The following is a 10,199-nucleotide window of genomic DNA, read 5'->3' on the forward strand; positions in this document are numbered from 1 at the left end:
ATGGGGGTGGAAAGTTTCCAATTGGAAACCAAGGTTTGTAGCCCCAGGGATGGGACAGCGTCGAATTGTTCAACTGACAAGCTGGCCCCGTTCTAGAATTGCTCCTCCCTTCCAATCCCTCCTCCTATAACTACCTCAGGACCCCGGGTCACAACTCTTCCCTACGGCAGCTCCCACACTGAAGCTCCCGATGATGCAGAGACAAGTCACCCTGTAAAGTGGCTGTGGTGCTGCTAGGAGTGCTGTCGCCACCCTGATGTGACCGACAGGAACCTAGAGAAGCAGGGCCTGACCTCTTCAGAAGCTGACACTGTTCCACCGGGAGCAGCGAACACAACACAGCCCTCTTATAGCGGGGGAAGGGAGCAGAAAGACCCCGTCATCCAAAAGGTCAGGATGCATCCTCTAATGAGTGCTCATGGCCCGATCTGGTGGCTCTGAATCTGTCCCCAGACCCCTAGAGAGGGACCCCTGATAAACAGCACAGGATATAGGAGGGACCATTACTATGGTCCTCTCTGTACCCTGACAGCTGACAGATGAGCAAGGAAGGTATCTTGCCTTAGGACTCATGAGAGACGGCTGCCTGTGTCAGCCCACTGCAGCCAAGGGAGTCAGGCTCTGCCCCCCTCTCATTCCCACTGTGACACCTCCAAGCACTAACTTCGTGCCTCAGGAAGACAGGCTAATGGAAGAAGCATTCTCCTCTGCAGTACATCAACCCAAGTGGAGATCTGCTTCCTACCCGAAGAACCCATAACACCCTGCGGAACTAACGTTCCCTCCACACACAGTCAGAGAGAACTGGGGTCACCGACTCTGGAAAAGCAGGGCAGAAAGGTACCAGAAACCAGGGTGGTTGATGTGGCTTAAGGAGCCACCGGAATCTTGAATTCTCTGAGTTAGGGAGGAGAGGGAAAGGGAAAGGATCTCTGGGGACATCAGGCTAGCCATCATTCAATCCAACAGGGCAGTGATCTATTACAAGGCACTGTATCAGCCATCTCAGATCATTTGAGAAATCCCACATTTGAGAGATGTCACATATCCCTAGACATATCCCATCTCGGGAAAGCATGGGGCAAGTAAATCTCTTTGTGGCAGAATACCTATTTAGCTATATTTAAAGGTCAGGAAAAACCAGGAAAACCTAAATTCATGGATCATTCCAACATCAAACAAATCTTCCATCAGAAAAAAATTAAGATGTGGGTGGGCTATATTCTACCTCCTTTCTTTGCCTTGTCTGCCTTAAGAAAGGACGTGGGTAAGGGCAGGAGCAAAAGGACAGGAACTGTAGGATGAGGAAGGTAGCGGGAAGAGAAATCCTATGCCTTTAATGGCCACTAGAGATCGTTTATTCATTCGAGAATATTTACTGAGCACCTACTAAGTTTACTTCTTGCTGGCACTAGAGATGCGATGAGGAATAAAAACACCTGCAAGCGAACAGAGCATACTTACACACACATATGCATAATGAGAGTTCCCTGTGTCTGCATTTCTTCCACTCTGCTGGAACAGTTACAGAGAAAGTGCAGCAGAGAAAAGACTTACTGAAGAAGGCACTGGGGAGAAGGCGGGAGACATGAGAGGTGATTATGTAGTGGTAACTGAGCATGGGTCTGGGAACATTCTTGGCTCTGAATCCCAGCTCTGCCACTTACCAGCAGGGCAAGCTGTCCCAGTTTTCTCATCTGTAAAATGGAGATAACAAGGTCTATCCCAAAGGGTTGTGAGAATCAAATTATTCCATACATGGGGGACACCTGGGTGGCTCAATCAGTTAGGCCTCTGACTCTTGATTTCGGCTCAGGTCATGATCTCAGGGTCATGAGAACGAGCCCCATGTCTGGCTCCACACTCAGCTGGGAGTCTGCTTGAGATTTTCTCTCTCCCTCTGCCCCTCCCCCACTCACACTCACTCTTGCACCGGCTCTCTCTCTAGAAAAAGTAAATCTTTAAAAAAATAAAAATAAGGGGTGCCTGGGTGGCTCAGTCGTTAAGCATCTGCCTTCGCCTCAGGTCATGATCCCAGGGTCCTGGGATCGAGCCCCACATCGGGCTCCCTGCTCCGCGGGAAGCCTGCTTCTCCCTCTCCCACTCCCCCTGCTTGTGTTCCCTCTCTCGCTGTGTCTCTATCAAATAAATAAAAAAATCTTTAAAAAAATAATAAAAATAAATTATTCAATACATGTAAAATACTTAAAACATAGTAAGCTCTCAATAAATGTGAGTTGTTGTTATTACTGTAACTATTTACATATTTGAAAGCCCTATTCTACCTTGTTCCAGGGGACAGATCGAGTACCAGGGAATGTAAGTGAAGGCCTTTCCAACGTTCAGTGACCACTTATTGAACACCTACCATGGGCTGGCACTGTGCTGTTAGGGCTACAAGCCCGATTACACAAGGTCCTGAACTGTAGCTGAGCCTCGCTAAGAAGCCAAACACATAAAGACGTGGTTGTAAAATGTGTGAAGCACCTTAAGTAACAGGAGGTACAACAGGAAACCAAGGTAGGGATGACTAACCTTATTTTGGAAGATCAGGGAAAGCATCAGAGTAAAGGACCAATGAGAGGGCTCTTCAAGAATAAGCAGGAGCTCACCAGGATAAGGGAATAGAAGGCAGAAGAAACAGCATGCACAAAGGCAAAGAGGCAGGAAGAACACTGTGGGCACAGAGAATTCATTATGACAACAAAAGTTTATATTCACTGAACACTTCCTATGTTCCAAGAACCGTACTAATGCTATATATACATCATCTCACCTCGTCCTCTCCAAGAGGTAGAAAAAATATTCTCCTCGTTTTTCAAATAAGGAAAGTGAGGCTCAGCAAGGTTAAATAAAAAAGAACTTGCCCAAGGCTTCACAGATAGCAAAGGGCACAGCATAACATGCATGCTGCCCCCACGTCTCTCTGACCTGAGGTCTTAAGCACTCTGACCCGACCAGAACGCAAGGCGCAATGGGAGAAGCGGCAGGAGAGAGATCTACTGTGGAAGGCCAGGAGCACACTATAAAGGGCTTGGGAGGACTTAGCACAGGATTTCACAAAGGAGACTGGCATGATCAGATCTGCAGTTTAGCAAGATATTCTGACAGCTGTCTAAGAACTAATTAATTTCAGGAGGGCAAGGACAGAAGCAGAGCAACCACTTAGGAAGCTTTCCTGAAAGCACAGGCAAGAAATTATGAACTAAGCCGGTGGCTGTGAGAAAGAAAGGAAAGACCAGATGCTTAGGGTATTAGGAGGCAGAATAACAGGACTTGAAGTCTGCAGCAAGTGAAGAACAGGGAGGAGGGAAATCAGGGCACTTAGACCAGTATGGGATTATCTGTTGGCTTCTATGCCTTGCCCAATAGCCCCACCTAGCACACTCCCTAGAATTTAAGAAATGCCCAGCAAATGTTTGCTGCGTGTATCTTATGAATGAATTCCAGGTGCAGACCTGGCTGAGTGAACGGTGAAGTCCTTCACTGACACAGGAACTACAAGAGGAGGCACAGATCTGGGGGGCTAGGATGGTGGGGGAGGCATGCAGCTGGAGATGATCAGTAAGCAGGTCTGAGCTCAGGAAAGGGGTGTGACGAGCTCACCGTAGTTAAATAGACGGTCACTAAACTTGCGGGGGAAATCACCCAGTTGCGGCCTATGGTGAGCAGAAAAGACAGGCCTGCAAAGAGTTAGGAGACCCGGGAGCGAGGAGTCATGGAAGCCAAGTGAAGGCTGCCATTCCAGGTGGAGGAGGTAGATTTTTTAAATCAGTACAAGGAAAGGAAGGGAAAAACAAACCCCCAAAACTTCCTGACTTCCCCAGCTGACCCAAAGACTGCAAAAGGTCGGGCTAGCCCTGGATTCGGGCACGGGGGAAGCCTCCCCACGAGAGGGGTATTAGAGCGACGTTCGGAGGCCGGGCCTCACACTCCAAGCGTGGACAGGACAAGTAAACGGGCGCCCCAGCAAGCTCACACGCTGTCACTGGCGCTCGGGGGCGCCGCTCGCTCCCCGCCGGCACCCACGCCCAGCCCAGCGCCCCTTTCGCCTCTCGGAAAAGATTCAGGATGGATGCACCCTAGTCCGGCCGCTCCTTCCCAACCTCTCCCTCCAGTTCCCGCCCACACTCGTGCTCCTCCCGCTCGCGGACACACGAGTGTGTCCCAACTCTCCCGCTTCCCTCCTTCCCCCGCCACCCGACCCCTCCCTGGAGGAGGTCCTCACCTGTCCCCCGCCCGGGAAGCACTGGGCCACCGCTCCCGGCTCTGCGCGGCTTCCCCAGCACCACCCCGGCTCCCCGCTTCCAGGGACGCCGGGGTGTTGCCCTGAAGGGGCCAACAACCACTTCCGGAAAGGGTACCAACCTAGCAACTGAGAGTCCCGCCTCTACACGGAGCCAATAGGTCGCTGAACGAGGACCTTGGCACTGGATTGGTTATAGGTCCCGTCGGGTCACGGAGAAATTATGCACGTTTCCCGTTGCACGATGGGAGTTGTAGTCCAAGTTAGTTGGGGTCGTAAGAGAGCTCTGAATTTGTTAGGAGAGGAATTTCTTCCCCGGGCAGGAAAGAGTCATTCACAGTATTTATGGTAACGCGAATTAATTAAGGCAATCTATTCGTCATCATTGTTAAAGTAGTGTGATTAATATCAGGTGAATAAGACACTGATCATCAGTAACCAGTTGAGTCTCTAATAAACAGGTAAGGGGAGACCACCTCCCCCACCCCCGCAGAAAACGCTTCCCTGTGCTCAGATGAAATCGGTGAGCCCTTAACCAGGATTTAAGAGCTGTGGTTTCCGTTATTTACCTTTTCACCCAGAGCGCAGGGCTCAGTTTGAATGTCTGCAACATTGGGGATGATAACATCTCTCGTAAGTATTTCAAAGAGTCTGTTTAGGAAGAGAAAAGTGACAGGGGTTCCTGGCTGGGTGGGGGTGGGGGTGGGGGTGGGGGTGGGGGGTGCCTGCGACTCTTGATTTTGGAGTCGTGAGTTGGGGCCCCACGCTGGGTGTAGAGATGACTTAAATTCTGAAGAAGAAGAAAGTGACACAATGTGTAGACCCCTCCACAGCTCTTTCTGGCAAAAGGGTTGCTATTAATATAATCCCAAAGAGCTTAAGTTTGCTTAGGTGGAGGGCAAATCTTTTCCCTCAAGTGTCCATAATCTAGAGAAGTTAATGGGGGCAAAGAAGTTAAGAGGGCCATTACACCAATGGGAAACGGGGGGGGCAGAAAAGTGAACTTTCCAGTTGGAGAGAATGAAGCACCTAGAGCAGATCCTGACAGTTCTGTTGTGGAAATGGATCTGGCTCCTACCAACTCCTACCAACTCCTAAAACCACTAGGCCCTGGTCCCAGAATGCGGAACTCAGGTCGTTGTCCCTGTAGATCCCAAGTCAGACATCCAGAATGTATTCTTGTTTAACTTCAGCTCTTTCTGTGGCAGCTCTGCTTCTACTTCCTTTATTCTGCCGGCAGATGACAAATCATTGCCCCCCTTCCTCTCCACACTCCTTAAAAGTCTCCCTGAGGGGCAAGAGGGACCAACTAGGATAGGACCCTGAGGGCTCACCCCCTCATCCACCACAGACCTTATACAAAACATGACCCAAAAAAACTATTGGTAGATTTGGTCTCTATGTCCCAGAACTTGTGATCAATCCAGTTGACTTTAATTGCCATCAAAATTCTTAACTTTTATTCCTTAACATGGGTCTCTTTCTATCTCATGGGGAGAGCTAATAAAATCAGGGTCACCAAGGGATTAGTGGGATTACCCCACACAGATAAACAATTTGCATTTTATCAGGTTGCCCTATAGGTTTGTTCTTTGAAATGCAAACCAATTTATAAAATGCTCTTAGGTAAACACAATCAAGAAAGCAAATCTTTGGGGGAAAATAACAAAAATGACACACCAATTGATATGCCAGTAATATACCCAATGAGTGAGGAAGACAGATAGAGAATTTTATCCATTGTAGGTTAGCTTCTGCAATTAAATATGTGGGAAGAAGAAAACAAAATAGGTCCCAAAATTTATGCCATACCCCCAAGTCAGAAATTACAGTTAGAACTTTTTCTTCTCTTTTCATACTGTTTACTTGTAACATACAGAAAATCACCCACATAATAAGAAAGAAAAACCCTTGTTAACCCTACAATTTTTTAAGGATATAAAGATATGAAATGCTCCCTCTACTCTTTCAATCCACCATATTTAAAATTGGAAACTGCCCTTCTACCTCTCTTCTCTGCTTTATTTTCCCCCATAGTGTATATCACCATTTGACACACTGTATATTTTATTTATTTATTTATTTTACTATCTGTCTCCCTATGGAAGATGTGAATTGCATGAGGAGAGGAATTTTGTCCATTTTATTTATTGCTATATCCACAGTGCCTAAAACAATGCTTAGCATGTAGTAGGTTTTCGATACACACTTGCTGAATGAATAAATAAGCCAATTGAAGGAAGGAATTTCACACTTCAGAAGAAACCACTGTTGACATTTTGGTTTCTATCTTCCAGACTTTTTAATGTTTATGCAAATGTAAATTTATATGCATGCATATATATGCACACGTGCATCTTTTTTAATTTTTGCAGAAATGAGATCATAATGTACATATTGTTCTACAATGTGTTTTTCACTTAATGTCTTTCAAGGTGAGTTCATAATGAGTTACTCCATTCTTTATAATGGTGAAGTAGGATTCCATTAAATGAATGTCTCCTTCCCCTACAGGTAATCATTCATTTTGTTTCCAAAGTGTCGGTATTAAGTACATGCTGAATACATTGTATTCATTGGATAGGATCTTAGAAGTGACATTGCTCAAAGAGTTTACATTTTTTACGTTTTAATAGACATTGCCAAATTTCTCTCTAAAAACGGAACAATTTTAGCCCAACCAACACTTTCACCAACACCAAAAATTTCCGGTGTGAGAGACAATCAATCAATCAATCAATCAATAATGGTATCTAAATGTTGTTGTGACTGCATTCTTTCACTATTAATGAAGTTGAACTTTTTCCCAAATGTTTCGTGGCCATTTGAATTTCTTCTATTAATTATCGATTCACATTCTTTGTTCATGTTTCAGCCACGTTGGTTGGGATTTTATTGACTTGTAGATGCTCTTTGTATACTATAGACATTAACCCTTTGTCTCTTTATTATATGAATGTCTCCATAATAGGAATGTCTCCTACTCTGTGACTTATCTTTTAACTTTGTAAATGTCATTTTTCATTTTGTAAATGTTGTAGTGATAATAACACTAATAGCTAAAATTTACTGAGCATTTACAGTATGCCAGACACCATTCTAAGTGCTTTATATGGATTATCTCATTTAAATCTTACATTACAAGGTATGTACTACTGTTATCCCCATTTTACAAATTGAGACCTACAAAGGATAAGGAACTAGCCTGGGGTCTCTCAGGTTCTGAGTGGAAGAACCAGACTTGGAATACCAGAAGTGATTCTACAGAAGTTTTAAAAATTCAAGTAGTCAAACCTGCCCATTAAAAAAAAACAAAAAACAAGAACTCTGAGTTTTGTTAGAGAGACCTTCTTTAACTAAGAATATTAAATATTCCTCTATTTTTTCTGTAGTTTTATTTTTCATGTAAACCCTTTGATCTATCTGAAATTTATTTTTACGTGAGATAGAGATTTCGTTTTCTTTCCTTCCAAATGGATAGCCAATTGTCCCAAAAACAGTTATTGAAAGATATATCAATTTCTTTTTGATATGAATGTCATCTTTTTTTGTATGATCTAAGTACTTTTTATTTTTTTATTTTATTTTTCTATTTTATTTTTTTATATAATACCCAGTGCTCATTACATCATGTGCCCTCCTTAATGTCCATCACCCAGTTACCTCCATCCCCCCACCTCTCTCCCGTCCAGCATCCCTGTTTGTTTCCTATGATTAAGAGTCTCTTAGGGGGCGCCTGGGTGACTCAGTGGGTTAAGTGTCTGCCTTAGGCTCGGGTCATGATCCCAGGGTCCTGGGATCGAGCCCCGAGTCAGGTTCCCTGCTCAGTCAGGAGCCTGCTTCTCCCTCTCCCTCTGCCTGCAACCCCCCTGCTTATGCTCTCTCTCTAATAAATAAGATAAAATCTTTTAAAAAAAAAGTCTCTTGGCGTTGTCTCCCTCTCTGATTTTGTCTTGTTTAATTTTTTCCTTTCTTCCCCTATGATCCTCTGTTTTGTTTCTTAAATTCCACATATCAGTGAGATCATATGATAATGGTCTTTCTCTGATTGACTTATTTTGCTTAGCATCATACCCTCTAGTTCCATCCACATCGTTACAAATGGCAAGATTTCTTTTTTTTTTTTTGATGGCTGAGTAGCATCAATGTCATCTTCATCATATACAGAATTTCCATGCATACATTGATCTATTGATTTTTTAAAATCGATTTTTATTTTTAAACTTGTGTCTAATCACCTTGTGGGTTAAGATTTTCTACTCATATCATATCTGCAAGTAAGCATTCCTTTGCTTTCTGATATATTTTATAATTGCTCCATGCATTTATTATCTAATATTAATGCCGCAAAGAGGGAACAAAAATCTCACAGACACTCTACACAGTTTTACAAGACACACTGCAGCGGAAAATGTGACTTAGAAGGATTGACAGTATCCTTGGGTCTTGGTGGACGCGTTCCTGGGGGGGGAGTGGACCTCTAATTCCTGGTGGAGAGGGTCTCATTCCTGGAGGGGGCGTGCCTTGAGCGGGGCATCCTTCGAGCATGGGGAACCCAACTGGTGGGCCCATGGGCGGTCTCATACCAAGTAGAGGGGCCACAAGGTCTGGAGGTGGTGTTGCTCGGCTCTCAGAAGTGGGTGGGGTCCCCCATCTAGACGGGTATTGAGTTGGGGCTCCAGCATTGCTGGCGGGAGCCACAACTGCACAGCTGCTCTAGCACCTCTTCCCTGCAGCCCCCTAACCCCTCGGACAGGGCCTGCTAACCCAACAGGAGCCTGGGGAATTGGAACAGCCGCTGGCGCCCCAGGGCCTCCTGCAGCTCCAACAAGTGGTATCCGAGCAATGCCAGTATCTTTGGGGGGTGGTGCCCCCACAGCCATGGAAACCACGTTCTCCCCATGTAACCACACCAGACCCCAAACCCGCTTTTCTTCCCTGTCTGGCTGCTTCAGATTCTTGTGCTTGGTCTTCCTGGATTCATCACAATCACAGAGGATCAAGTTCATATGCTTGGCGAAAGCCTTAAAGGTGCCAATGAATGTGCCAGTGGCTTGGTCGGTAGAGCTTGTGACTCCTGATCTCGGGGTTGTAAGTTCGAGCCCCAGGTTGGATGCAGAAATTACTTTAAAAAAAAAAAAAATCTTGGCAATGAAGATTTGGCCATTTTGCAGGATACCTCTCATTCTATAGTCAATGTGCTGGAGCATCTCGCTGTTCTTTCCCACAGTCATGGTTGCTGTTCCACCAAATCCAAGGTCTGCAGCAAGGTTTCAGGATCCTTAAGACCTGAGGGAAGGGTCCAGATAAAGGTATGATGCAGATTCTCTTACCAACAGTGCAAACTTGGGGCAGAAGCTTCAAATGGTAGATGGAGCCTGGTTTTTTACTTGGAAATCAGCTACCTGGATATTCCAATCCTGCTTTCACCACCTCTTGGTGTCTCAGCTAAGAATGCCTGTCTCGGTTGCACCTGGAAATCCTCCCCGGGTACTTGCTGCTGCTGACATCGCCTTGGGTACGACTGACACTCTTGGTGGCTCAGCGAGGCTGTCCTTCTACATTTGACTTAGACTTCCACCTCTGGTACGTGCTGTTCTGTATCCGTCTCGGGTGTAAGCGGTCGGTCTCTGGCCGGCTCCATCGCTCTCCTTGGCCGCACCTCAGAACAGAACGTCAGGCATCTCTGGCGACCACTCACTCCACTCTGCTTGCTTTCTAGTATTTATAGCACTTGTTTCATGTTCTCATCCTACTCAATTAGCTAGGCTGATCTAAACTCTGTGGGAGGGGCGCCTAGCTGGCTCAGCAGTGGAGCATGGGATTCTTGATCTCAGGGTCATCAGTTCAAGCCCCAAGCTGGGTGTGGAGCCTATAAATAAATAAATAAATAAATAGATAGATAGATAGATAGATAGATAGAATATAAATAAATAAATAAATAAAAATAAAT

At 45.4% G+C, this 10,199-nt stretch overlaps 2 pseudogenes; both read right to left on the minus strand.

Moving 5' to 3' along the window:
- Window positions 1–8,478: 8,478 nt before the first annotated feature.
- On the minus strand, window positions 8,479–9,480 carry LOC102745849 (small nuclear ribonucleoprotein-associated protein N pseudogene; annotated as a pseudogene).
- A 167-nt stretch (window positions 9,481–9,647) lies between these two features.
- LOC102745540 (SNRPN upstream reading frame protein pseudogene) lies at window positions 9,648–9,890 on the minus strand (annotated as a pseudogene).
- Window positions 9,891–10,199: the final 309 nt, after the last annotated feature.

The sequence above is a fragment of the Leptonychotes weddellii genome, chromosome 11 (genome assembly GCF_054177405.1).
Source record: "Leptonychotes weddellii isolate Sample4059 chromosome 11, ASM5417740v2, whole genome shotgun sequence".
In the NCBI taxonomy this organism is placed as follows: Eukaryota; Metazoa; Chordata; class Mammalia; order Carnivora; family Phocidae; genus Leptonychotes; species Leptonychotes weddellii.